The following is a 13,786-nucleotide window of genomic DNA, read 5'->3' on the forward strand; positions in this document are numbered from 1 at the left end:
CTTTTTCCGCCGGTTAAGTTTTTCAGGGCTGATTTCTTGTCCTGTGATAAAAAGCCTTCTGTATCGACTGCCAAACTTTTCACGGGAGCATTTGCAAGCGTTTGGCACCATTTTTGAGTGAATTGGCAAAAGTCAGATTTTTGCTGAAATTGTGACCCCGGGGCTTAGGGATTTTTTCAAAAAAATCTTTTTCCGCCGGATAAGTTGTTTAGGGCTGATTTCTTCTCCAGTGATAATAAGGCTTCTGTTTCGACTGCCAAAACTTTCAGGGGAGCATTTGCAAGCGTTTGGCCACATTTTTGAGTGAATTGGCAAAAGTCAGATTTTTGCTGAAATTGTGACCCCGGGGCTTAGGGATTTTTTCAAAAAAATCTTTTTCCGCCGGTTAGGTTGTTTAGGGCTGATTTCTTCTTCAGTGATAAAAAGACTTCTGTTTCGACTGCCAAAACTTTCAGGGGAGCATTTGCAAACGTTTGGCACCATTTTTGAGTGAATTGGCAAAAGTCAGATTTTTGCTGAAATTGTGACCCCGGGGCTTAGGGATTTTTTCAAAAAAATCTTATTCCGCCAGTTAAGTTGTTGAGGGCTGATTTCTTCTCCTGTGATTAAAAGCCTTCTGTTTCGACTGCCAAAACAAAAAGTCAGATTTTTGCTGAAATTGTGACCCCAGGGCTTAGGGATTTTTTGAAAAAAATCTTTTTACGCCGGTTAAGTTCTTCAGGGCTGATTTCTAGTCCTGTGATAAAAAGCTTTCTGTTTCGACTGCCAAAACTTTCAGGGAAGCATTTGCAAGTGTTTGGCACCATATTTGACTGAATTCCCGAAAGTCAGATTTTTGCTGAAATTGTGACTCCGGGGCTTAGGGATTTTTTCAAAAAAATCCTTTTCCGCCGGTTAAGTTTTTCAGGGCTGATTTCTTGTCCTGTGATAAAAAGCCTTCTGTATCGACTGCCAAAACATTCAGGGGAGCATTTGCAAGCGTTTGGCACCATTTTTGTGTGAATTGGCTAAAGTCAGATTTTTGCTGAAATTGTGACCCCGGAACTTAGGGACTTTTTCAAAAAATCTTTTTCCGCCGGTTAAGTTGTTTAGGGCTGATTTCTTTTCCTGTGATAATAAGCCTTCTGTTTCGACTGCCAAAACTTTCAGGGGAGCATTTGCAAGCGTTTGGAACCATTTTTGAGTGAATTGGCAAAAGTCAGATTTTTGCTGAAATTGTGACCCCGGGGCTTAGGGATTTTTTGAAAAAAATCTTTTTACGCCGGTTAAGTTCTTCAGGGCTGATTTCTAGTCCTGTGATAAAAAGCTTTCTGTTTCGACTGCCAAAACTTTCAGGGAAGCATTTGCAAGGGTTTGGCACCATTTTTGAGTGAATTGGCAAAAGTCAGATTTTTGCTGAAATTGTGACCCCGGGGCTTAAGGATTTTTTCAAAAAATCATTTTCCGCCGGTTAGGTTGTTTAGGGCTGATTTCTTCTCCAGTGATAAAAAGACTTCTGTTTCGACTGCCAAACCTTTCAGGGGAGCATTTGCAACTTTTCGGCACCATACTTGACTGAACTCCCATAAGTCAGATTTTTGCTGAAATTGTGACCCCGGGGCTTAGGGATTTTTTCAAAAAAACCTTTTTTCGCCGGTTAAGTTGTTGAGGGCTGATTTCTTGTCCTGTGATAAAAAGCCATCTGTTTCGACTGCCAAAACTTTCAGGGGAGCATTTGCAAGGGTTTGGCACCATTTTTGAGGGAATTGGCAACAGTCAGATTTTTGCTGAAATTGTGACGCCGGGGCTTAAGGATTTTTTCCAAAAAATCTTTTTCCACCGGTTATGTTTTTCACGGCTGATTTCTTGTCCTGTGATAAAAAGCCATCTGTTTCGACTGCCAAAACTTTCAGGGGAGAATTAGCAAGCGTTTGGCACCATTTTTGAGTGAGTTGGCAAAAGTCAGATTTTTGCTGAAATTGTGACCCTGGGTCTTAGGGATTTTTTCAAAAAAAATCTTTTTCCGCCAGTTAAGTTTTTCAGGGCTGATTTCTTGTCCTGTGATAAAAAGCCTTCTGTTTCAACTGCCAAACCTTTCAGGGGAGCATTTCCAACTTTTCGGCACCATACTTGACTGAACTCCCAAAAGTCAGATTTTTGCTGAAATTGTGACCCCGGGGCTTAGGGATTTTTTCAAAAAAAAATCTTTTTCCGCCAGTTAAGTTGTTGAGGGCTGATTTCTTCTCCTGTGATTAAAAGCCTTCTGTTTCGACTGCCAAAACAAAAAGTCAGATTTTTGCTGAAATTGTGACCCCGGAATTAGGGTTTTTTTCAAAAAAATCTTTCTCCGCTGGTTAAGTTTTTCAGGGCTGATTTCTTGTCCTGTTATAAAAAGCCTTCTGTATCGACTGCCAAACTTTTCACGGGAGCATTTGCAAGCGTTTGGCACCATTTTTGTGTGAATTGGCTAAAGTCAGATTTTTGCTGAAATTGTGACCCCGGGGCTTAGGGATTTTTTCAAAAAAATCTTTCTCCGCTGGTTAAGTTTTTCAGGGCTGATTTCTTGTCCTGTGATAAAAAGCCTTCTCTTTCGACTGCCAAAACTTTCAGGGGAGCATTTGCAAGGGTTTGGCACCATTTTTGAGTGAATTGGCAAAAGTCAGATTTTTGCTGAAATTGTGACCCTGGGTCTTAGGGATTTTTTCAAAAAAAATCTTTTTCCGCCAGTTAAGTTTTTCAGGGCTGATTTCTTGTCCTGTGATAAAAAGCCTTCTGTTTCAACTGCCAAACCTTTCAGGGGAGCATTTCCAACTTTTCGGCACCATACTTGACTGAACTCCCAAAAGTCAGATTTTTGCTGAAATTGTGACCCCGGGGCTTAGGGATTTTTTCAAAAAAAAATCTTTTTCCGCCAGTTAAGTTGTTGAGGGCTGATTTCTTCTCCTTTGATTAAAAGCCTTCTGTTTCGACTGCCAAAACAAAAAGTCAGATTTTTGCTGAAATTGTGACCCCGGAATTAGGGTTTTTTTCAAAAAAATCTTTCTCCGCTGGTTAAGTTTTTCAGGGCTGATTTCTTGTCCTGTTATAAAAAGCCTTCTGTATCGACTGCCAAACTTTTCACGGGAGCATTTGCAAGCGTTTGGCACCATTTTTGTGTGAATTGGCTAAAGTCAGATTTTTGCTGAAATTGTGACCCCGGGGCTTAGGGATTTTTTCAAAAAAATCTTTCTCCGCTGGTTAAGTTTTTCAGGGCTGATTTCTTCTCCAGTGATAAAAAGACTTCTGTTTCGACTGCCAAAACTTTCAGGGGAGCATTTGCAAACGTTTGGCACCATTTTTAAGTGAATTGGCAAAAGTCAGATTTTTGCTGAAATTGTGACCCCGGGGCTTAAGGATTTTTTCAAAAAAATCTTTTTCCGCCGGTTATGTTTTTCACGGCTGATTTCTTGTCCTGTGATAAAAAGCCATCTGTTTCAACTGCCAAAACATTCAGGGGAGCATTTGCAAGCGTTTGGCACCATTTTTGAGTGAATTGGCAAAAGTCAGATTTTTGCTGAAATTGTGACCCCGGGGCTTAGGGATTTTTTCAAAAAAATCTTTTTCCGCCAGTTAAGTTGTTGAGGGCTGATTTCTTCTCCTGTGATTAAAAGCCTTCTGTTTTGACTGCCAAAATTTTCAGGGGAGCATTTTCAAGGGTTTGGCACCATTTTTGAGAGAATTGGCAAAGGTCAGATTTTTGCTGAAATTGTGACCCCGGGGCTTAGGGATTTTTTCAAAAAAATCTTTCTCTGCCGGTAAGGTTTTCAGGGCTGATTTCTTGTCCTGTGATAAAAAGCCTTCTGTATTGACTGCCAAACTTTTCACGGGAGCATTTGCAAGCGTTTGGCACCATTTTTGAGTGAATTGGCAAAAGTCAGATTTTTGCTGAAATTGTGACCCCGGAATTAGGGTTTTTTTCAAAAAAATCTTTTTCCGCCGGTTAAGTTTTTCACGCCTGATTTCTTGTCCTGTGATAAAAAGCCATCTGTTTCGACTGCCAAAACTTTCAGGGGAGCATTTGCAAGCGTTTGGCACCATTTTTGAGTGAATTGGCAAAGGTCAGATTTTTGCTGAAATTGTGACCCCCGGGGCTTAAGGATTTTTTCAAAAAAATCTTTTTCCGCCGGTTATGTTTTTCACGGCTGATTTCTTGTCCTGTGATAAAAAGCCATCTGTTTCGACTGCCAAAACATTCAGGGGAGCATTTGCAAGCGTTTGGCACCATTTTTGAGTGAATTGGCAAAAGTCAGATTTTTGCTGAAATTGTGACCCCGGGGCTTAGGGATTTTTTCAAAAAAATCTTTCTCTGCCGGTAAGGTTTTCAGGGCTGATTTCTTGTCCTGTGATAAAAAGCCTTCTGTATCGACTGCCAAACTTTTCACGGGAGCATTTGCAAGCGTTTGGCACCATTTTTGTGTGAATTGGCTAAAGTCAGATTTTTGCTGAAATTGTGACCCCAGGGTTTAGGGACTTTTTCAAAAAATCTTTTTCCGCCGGTTAAGTTTTTCAGGGCTGATTTCTAGTCCTGTGATAAAAAGCTTTCTGTTTCGACTGACAAAACTTTCAGGGAAGCATTTGCAAGTGTTTGGCAACATATTTGACTGAATTCCCGAAAGTCAGATTTTTGCTGAAATTGTGACCCCGGGGCTTAGGGATTTTTTCAAAAAAATCTTTTTCCGCCGGTTAAGTTTTTCAGGGCTGATTTCTTGTCCTGTGATAAAAAGCCTTCTGTATTGACTGCCAAACTTTTCACGGGAGCATTTGCAAGCGTTTGGCACCATTTTTGAGTGAATTGGCTAAAGTCAGATTTTTGCTGAAATTGTGACCCCGGAACTTAGGGATTTTTTCAAAAAAATCTTTTTCCGCCGGTTAAGTTGTTTAGGGCTGATTTCTTCTCCAGTGATAATAAGGCTTCTGTTTCGACTGCCAAAACTTTCAGGGGAGCATTTGCAAGCGTTTGGCACCATTTTTGAGTGAATTGGCAAAAGTCAGATTTTTGCTGAAATTGTAATCCCGGGCTTAGGGACTTTTTCAAAAAATCTTTTTCTACCGGTTAAGTTTTTTAGGGCTGATTTCTTTTCCTGTGATAAAAAGCCTTCTGTTTCGACTGCCAAAACTTTCAGGGGAGCATTTGCAAACGTTTGGAACCATTTTTAAGTGAATTGGCAAAAGTCAGATTTTTGCTGAAATTGTGACCCCGGGGCTTAGGGATTTTTTGAAAAAAATCTTTTTACGCCGGTTAAGTTCTTCAGGGCTGATTTCTAGTCCTGTGATAAAAAGCTTTCTGTTTCGACTGCCAAAACTTTCAGGGAAGCATTTGCAAGGGTTTGGCACCATTTTTGAGTGAATTGGCAAAAGTCAGATTTTTGCTGAAATTGTGACCCCGGGGCTTAAGGATTTTTTCAAAAAATCATTTTCCGCCGGTTAGGTTGTTTAGGGCTGATTTCTTCTCCAGTGATAAAAAGACTTCTGTTTCGACTGCCAAACCTTTCAGGGGAGCATTTGCAACTTTTCGGCACCATACTTGACTGAACTCCCATAAGTCAGATTTTTGCTGAAATTGTGACCCCGGGGCTTAGGGATTTTTTCAAAAAAACCTTTTTTCGCCGGTTAAGTTGTTGAGGGCTGATTTCTTGTCCTGTGATAAAAAGCCATCTGTTTCGACTGCCAAAACTTTCAGGGGAGCATTTGCAAGGGTTTGGCACCATTTTTGAGGGAATTGGCAACAGTCAGATTTTTGCTGAAATTGTGACGCCGGGGCTTAAGGATTTTTTCCAAAAAATCTTTTTCCACCGGTTATGTTTTTCACGGCTGATTTCTTGTCCTGTGATAAAAAGCCATCTGTTTCGACTGCCAAAACTTTCAGGGGAGAATTAGCAAGCGTTTGGCACCATTTTTGAGTGAGTTGGCAAAAGTCAGATTTTTGCTGAAATTGTGACCCTGGGTCTTAGGGATTTTTTCAAAAAAAATCTTTTTCCGCCAGTTAAGTTTTTCAGGGCTGATTTCTTGTCCTGTGATAAAAAGCCTTCTGTTTCAACTGCCAAACCTTTCAGGGGAGCATTTCCAACTTTTCGGCACCATACTTGACTGAACTCCCAAAAGTCAGATTTTTGCTGAAATTGTGACCCCGGGGCTTAGGGATTTTTTCAAAAAAAAATCTTTTTCCGCCAGTTAAGTTGTTGAGGGCTGATTTCTTCTCCTGTGATTAAAAGCCTTCTGTTTCGACTGCCAAAACAAAAAGTCAGATTTTTGCTGAAATTGTGACCCCGGAATTAGGGTTTTTTTCAAAAAAATCTTTCTCCGCTGGTTAAGTTTTTCAGGGCTGATTTCTTGTCCTGTTATAAAAAGCCTTCTGTATCGACTGCCAAACTTTTCACGGGAGCATTTGCAAGCGTTTGGCACCATTTTTGTGTGAATTGGCTAAAGTCAGATTTTTGCTGAAATTGTGACCCCGGGGCTTAGGGATTTTTTCAAAAAAATCTTTCTCCGCTGGTTAAGTTTTTCAGGGCTGATTTCTTGTCCTGTGATAAAAAGCCTTCTCTTTCGACTGCCAAAACTTTCAGGGGAGCATTTGCAAGGGTTTGGCACCATTTTTGAGTGAATTGGCAAAAGTCAGATTTTTGCTGAAATTGTGACCCTGGGTCTTAGGGATTTTTTCAAAAAAAATCTTTTTCCGCCAGTTAAGTTTTTCAGGGCTGATTTCTTGTCCTGTGATAAAAAGCCTTCTGTTTCAACTGCCAAACCTTTCAGGGGAGCATTTCCAACTTTTCGGCACCATACTTGACTGAACTCCCAAAAGTCAGATTTTTGCTGAAATTGTGACCCCGGGGCTTAGGGATTTTTTCAAAAAAAAATCTTTTTCCGCCAGTTAAGTTGTTGAGGGCTGATTTCTTCTCCTTTGATTAAAAGCCTTCTGTTTCGACTGCCAAAACAAAAAGTCAGATTTTTGCTGAAATTGTGACCCCGGAATTAGGGTTTTTTTCAAAAAAATCTTTCTCCGCTGGTTAAGTTTTTCAGGGCTGATTTCTTGTCCTGTTATAAAAAGCCTTCTGTATCGACTGCCAAACTTTTCACGGGAGCATTTGCAAGCGTTTGGCACCATTTTTGTGTGAATTGGCTAAAGTCAGATTTTTGCTGAAATTGTGACCCCGGGGCTTAGGGATTTTTTCAAAAAAATCTTTCTCCGCTGGTTAAGTTTTTCAGGGCTGATTTCTTCTCCAGTGATAAAAAGACTTCTGTTTCGACTGCCAAAACTTTCAGGGGAGCATTTGCAAACGTTTGGCACCATTTTTAAGTGAATTGGCAAAAGTCAGATTTTTGCTGAAATTGTGACCCCGGGGCTTAAGGATTTTTTCAAAAAAATCTTTTTCCGCCGGTTATGTTTTTCACGGCTGATTTCTTGTCCTGTGATAAAAAGCCATCTGTTTCAACTGCCAAAACATTCAGGGGAGCATTTGCAAGCGTTTGGCACCATTTTTGAGTGAATTGGCAAAAGTCAGATTTTTGCTGAAATTGTGACCCCGGGGCTTAGGGATTTTTTCAAAAAAATCTTTTTCCGCCAGTTAAGTTGTTGAGGGCTGATTTCTTCTCCTGTGATTAAAAGCCTTCTGTTTTGACTGCCAAAATTTTCAGGGGAGCATTTTCAAGGGTTTGGCACCATTTTTGAGAGAATTGGCAAAGGTCAGATTTTTGCTGAAATTGTGACCCCGGGGCTTAGGGATTTTTTCAAAAAAATCTTTCTCTGCCGGTAAGGTTTTCAGGGCTGATTTCTTGTCCTGTGATAAAAAGCCTTCTGTATTGACTGCCAAACTTTTCACGGGAGCATTTGCAAGCGTTTGGCACCATTTTTGAGTGAATTGGCAAAAGTCAGATTTTTGCTGAAATTGTGACCCCGGAATTAGGGTTTTTTTCAAAAAAATCTTTTTCCGCCGGTTAAGTTTTTCACGCCTGATTTCTTGTCCTGTGATAAAAAGCCATCTGTTTCGACTGCCAAAACTTTCAGGGGAGCATTTGCAAGCGTTTGGCACCATTTTTGAGTGAATTGGCAAAGGTCAGATTTTTGCTGAAATTGTGACCCCCGGGGCTTAAGGATTTTTTCAAAAAAATCTTTTTCCGCCGGTTATGTTTTTCACGGCTGATTTCTTGTCCTGTGATAAAAAGCCATCTGTTTCGACTGCCAAAACATTCAGGGGAGCATTTGCAAGCGTTTGGCACCATTTTTGAGTGAATTGGCAAAAGTCAGATTTTTGCTGAAATTGTGACCCCGGGGCTTAGGGATTTTTTCAAAAAAATCTTTCTCTGCCGGTAAGGTTTTCAGGGCTGATTTCTTGTCCTGTGATAAAAAGCCTTCTGTATCGACTGCCAAACTTTTCACGGGAGCATTTGCAAGCGTTTGGCACCATTTTTGTGTGAATTGGCTAAAGTCAGATTTTTGCTGAAATTGTGACCCCAGGGTTTAGGGACTTTTTCAAAAAATCTTTTTCCGCCGGTTAAGTTTTTCAGGGCTGATTTCTAGTCCTGTGATAAAAAGCTTTCTGTTTCGACTGACAAAACTTTCAGGGAAGCATTTGCAAGTGTTTGGCAACATATTTGACTGAATTCCCGAAAGTCAGATTTTTGCTGAAATTGTGACCCCGGGGCTTAGGGATTTTTTCAAAAAAATCTTTTTCCGCCGGTTAAGTTTTTCAGGGCTGATTTCTTGTCCTGTGATAAAAAGCCTTCTGTATTGACTGCCAAACTTTTCACGGGAGCATTTGCAAGCGTTTGGCACCATTTTTGAGTGAATTGGCAAAAGTCAGATTTTTGCTGAAATTGTGACCCCGGAATTAGGGTTTTTTTCAAAAAAATCTTTTTCCGCCGGTTAAGTTTTTCACGCCTGATTTCTTGTCCTGTGATAAAAAGCCATCTGTTTCGACTGCCAAAACTTTCAGGGGAGCATTTGCAAGCGTTTGGCACCATTTTTGAGTGAATTGGCAAAGGTCAGATTTTTGCTGAAATTGTGACCCCCGGGGCTTAAGGATTTTTTCAAAAAAATCTTTTTCCGCCGGTTATGTTTTTCACGGCTGATTTCTTGTCCTGTGATAAAAAGCCATCTGTTTCGACTGCCAAAACATTCAGGGGAGCATTTGCAAGCGTTTGGCACCATTTTTGAGTGAATTGGCAAAAGTCAGATTTTTGCTGAAATTGTGACCCCGGGGCTTAGGGATTTTTTCAAAAAATCTTTTTCCGCCAGTTAAGTTGTTGAGGGCTGATTTCTTCTCCTGTGATTAAAAGCCTTCTGTTTCGACTGCCAAAATTTTCAGGGGAGCATTTTCAAGGGTTTGGCACCATTTTTGAGTGAATTGGCAAAAGTCAGATTTTTGCTGAAGTTGTGACCCCGGGGCTTAGGGATTTTTTCAAAAAAAATCTTTTTCCGCCGGTTAAGTTTTTCACGGCTGATTTCTTGTCCTGTGATAAAAAATTTTTGTTTCGACTGCCAAACCTTTCAGGGGAGCATTTGCAACTTTTCGGCACCATTTGTGAGTGAATTGGCAACAGTCAGATTTTTGCTGAAATTGTGACGCCGGGGCTTAAGGATTTTTTTCAAAAAAATCTTTTTCCGCCGGTTATGTTTTTCACAGCTGATTTCTTGTCCTGTGATAAAAAGCCATCTGTATCGACTGCCAAAAAATTCAGGGGAGCATTTGCAAGCGTTTGGCACCATTTTTGAGTGAATTTGCAAAAGTCAGATTTTTGCTGAAATTGTGACCCCGGGGCTTAGGGATTTTTTCAAAAAAATCTTTTTCCGCCAGTTAAGTTGTTGAGGGCTGATTTCTTCTCCTGTGATTAAAAGCCTTCTGTTTCGACTTCCAAAACTTTCAGGGGAGCATTTGAAAACATTTGTCACCCTTTTTTAGTGAATTGGCAAAAGTCAGATTTTTGCTGAAAATGTGACCCCAGGGCTTAGGGATTTTTTCAAAAAAAATCTTTTTCCGCCGGTTAAGTTGTTGAGGGCTGATTTCTTGTCCTGTGATAAAAAAATTTTGTTTCGACTGCCAAAACTTTCAGGGGAGCATTTGCAAGGGTTTGGCACCATTTGTGAGTGAATTGGCAACAGTCAGATTTTTGCTGAAATTGTGACGCCACAGCTTAGGGATTTTTTCAAAAAATCCTTTTCCGCCGGTTAAGTTTTTCAGGGCTGATTTCTTGTCCTGTGATAAAAAAATTTTGTTTCGACTGCCAAACCTTTCAGGGGAGCATTTGCAACTTTTCGGCACCATTTGTGAGTGAATTGGCAACAGTCAGATTTTTGCTGAAATTGTGACGCCGCAGCTTAGGGATTTTTTCAAAAAATCCTTTTCCGCCGGTTAAGTTTTTCAGGGCTGATTTCTTCTCGAGTGATAATAAGGCTTTTGTTTCGACTGCCAAAACTTTCAGGGGAGCATTTGCAAGCGTTTGGCACCATTTTTGAGTGAATTGGCAACAGTCAGATTTTTGCTGAAATTGTGACCCCGGGGCTTAGGGATTTTTTCAAAAAATCTTTTTCCGCCGGTTAAGTTTTTCAGGGCTGATTTCTTCTCGAGTGATAATAACGCTTCTGTTTCGACTGCCAAAACTTTCAGGCGAGAATTAGCAAGCGTTTGGCACCATTTTTGAGTGAATTGGAAAAAGTCAGATTTTTGCTGAAATTGTGACCCCGGGGCTTAGGGATTTTTTCAAAAAATCTTTTTCCGCCGGTTAAGTTTTTCAGGGCTGATTTCTTCTCGAGTGATAATAAGGCTTCTGTTTCGACTGCCAAAACTTTCAGGGGAGCATTTCCAAGCGTTTGGCACCATTTTTGACTGAATACCTGAAAGTCAGATTTTTGCTGAAATTGTGACCCCGGGGCTTAGGGATTTTTTCAAAAAATCTTTTTCCGCCGGTTAAGTTTTTCAGGGCTGATTTCTTCTCGAGTGATAATAAGGCTTCTGTATCGACTGCCAAACCTTTAAGGGGAGCATTTGCAACCGTTCGGCACCATACTTGACTGAACTCCCGAAAGTCATATTTTTGCTGAAATTGTGACCCCGGGGCTTAGGGATTTTTTTAAAAAAATCTTTTCCCGCAAGTTAAGTTGTTGAGGGCTGCTTTCTTGTCCTGTCATAAAAAAGCCTTCTGTTTCGACTGCCAAAACTATCAGGGAAGCATTTGCAAGCGTTTGGCACCATTTTTGACTGAATTCCCGAAAGTCAGATTTTTGCTGAAATTGCGACCCCGGGGCTTAGGGATTTTTTCAAAAAATCTTTTTCCTCCAGTTAAGTTGTTTAGGGCTGATTTCTTGTCCTGTGATAAAAAGCCTTCTGTTTCGACTGCCAAAACTTTCAGGGGAGCATTTGCAAGCATTTGGCAGCATTTTTGAGTGAATTGGCAAAAGTCAGCCAGGGCTTAGGGATTTTTTCAAAAAAACCTTTTTCCGCTGGTTAAGTTGTTGAGGGCTGATTTCTTGTCCTGTGATAAAAAGCCTTCTGTTTTGACTGCCAAAACTTTCAGGGGATCATTTTCAACCATTTGGCATCATTTTTGAGTGAATTCCCGAAATTCAGATTTTTGCTGAAATTGTGACCCCGGGGTTTAGGGATTTTTTCAAAAAAATCTTTTTCCGCCTTTAAGTTGTCGAGGGCTGATTTCTTGTCCTGTGACAAAAAGCCTTCTGTTTTGACTCCCAAAGCTTTCAGGGGATCATTTGCAACCGTTCGGCACCATATTTGACTGAACTACCAAAAGTCAGATTTTTGCTGAAATCGTGACCCCGGGGCTTAGGGATTCTTTCAAAAAAAAATTTTTCCGCTGGTTTTGTTATTGAGGGCTGATTTCTTGTCCTGTGATAAAAAGCCTTCTGTTTCGACTGCCAAACTTTTCAGGGGATCATTTGCAACCGTTCGGCACCATTTTTGACTGAATTGGCAGAAGTCAGATTTTTGCTGAAATTGTGACCCCGGGGCTTAGGGATTTTTTCAAAAAAATCTTTTTTCGCCAGTTAAGTTGTTGAGGGCTGCTTTCTTGTCCTGTGATAAAAAGCCTTCTTTTTCTTTTTCTTTTTTTAAATAATATTTATTCAAAGTTTAAGAATTACAAAGAAAAACAAAAAAGAAAAATACAATATACAAGAAAAATATAACAACAACAAAGAAAATATACTCACTTAAAAAAAAACAAAAAAAAAACAGATTAAACCTTTGCATCACTTTCTTCCTTTACTTATTTCCTTGAACTCCTACCACCTCCCATTTTTGTATTCTAGTTCAAATCGTTATTTCTGCAAATTCTTCCAACCTTATTTTCATTAAATAATTTAATTTATTTTGAAAACCACTTTTACTTTATCCAATCTTAGCTCTCATCCAAACCTATATATCAATACTTATTCTTAAGACATTTCTCTAAGGTCGAAAAAGAATCCCTTCCATGAATTTCCCAACTCTCATACAAAACAAAACAAAAAAGCAAGTTATATTATATACCCTTTGAGTTCCCAATTTCCATTCCACCCATACCCCCTTCCCGGTTTCAGTCCCCAACATAAGTCCATCAATCTCAAGAAGCCCTCAGCCTGGAGATCTTACATCAGAGGCTCTCAAGTCTCTCTCATGTACCCTCTGCCAGTCTTTTTGATAGTCCTTAGTACTGAAAACCAAATCTCGGGGAAGCTCCAACCCAACAGCATCGACATTCCTTCCAGCCAAACCTCCGTGCTTAAAAGTAATGCCTATGGGGTATTCCAAATCTTGTTTCATTCTCCTTTCAAATCTAAATGTCCCCAAAGCTCCAACTTCCACCTGAATCATACTTGTAATCCTAGGGTCATCTGATCTCCACATAAGATGATCTCTCCATCTTTCACTTTCCAATTCAGGCCAAGCTTCCATCTTCAAAAATTTATTTCCCTTTGTTGTCATCATATCAGGCCTGAAGTTGCAGCTCTCCTTTCGCATCTGCAGGGTTACAGCTCCCTCTTCTCTTCAAAGACAACATGGTTCTCCTTCTCAAATTTCCCTGTTTGTTCAATTGAATAAAATTCCTGTGCCGAGTTCTTATCAGGTTCAATGATGGTATTCACTCTTGTGTCCAAAGTTGTAACATTTGTAGTCAAAACATCAATTTGAGCTTGCAACTTTCCCAAGAGAAAGAATGCCCTATTCAGTTCCTCTCCAACAGCCATTCTCTGCAATATCCTCAAACTCCCTCTAGGGGAATTTAAGTTACTTTTTACTCCTTTCAGCACAGATCCAAAAGTCCAGTTAAATTGTAACAGTCCCTCCTTCTTTTCAATAACAAGCTTGCAACAAATGTAGGCAACAGAAACAAAGTCCTCTTTTTGCGTCTTGACAGCTAGTTTGACAGCTGTCAAATTGTTCTATACTTCATCAACGGGCTCTCACGGACCACTCCCAGGTCCGGGGGGGGGGGTGGCACATCATTTCCCAAATTCAGTTCCTTTCCTGCAGGCTCCCCTGCTTCCAAATAAAATTTCTTATGGTGTCAATCCGTAGAATTAAAGTCCTTTACAGGAAAAAAAAAACCTCTCTCCACGACCTTAGTTAACAAGTCCTTTGCTTTAAATTATTTACAGAAAGGGGAGGCGGACTTCCTGTTTGGACCTTCCCCGATCATGCCGAATTTAAAAGTGTTTTTTAAAAATCCAATTTCCGTACTACTCATGGGTTGTTTGAAATCCGAATGTCCACAAAAAGAAGTCAGCGCTCTCCGGCAACGGCTGTGCGGCTTCACTCCGTGAAAATAGCGGTCGATT

The sequence above is a fragment of the Podarcis cretensis genome (genome assembly GCF_951804945.1).
Source record: "Podarcis cretensis genome assembly, chromosome: 9".
In the NCBI taxonomy this organism is placed as follows: domain Eukaryota; kingdom Metazoa; phylum Chordata; class Lepidosauria; order Squamata; family Lacertidae; genus Podarcis; species Podarcis cretensis.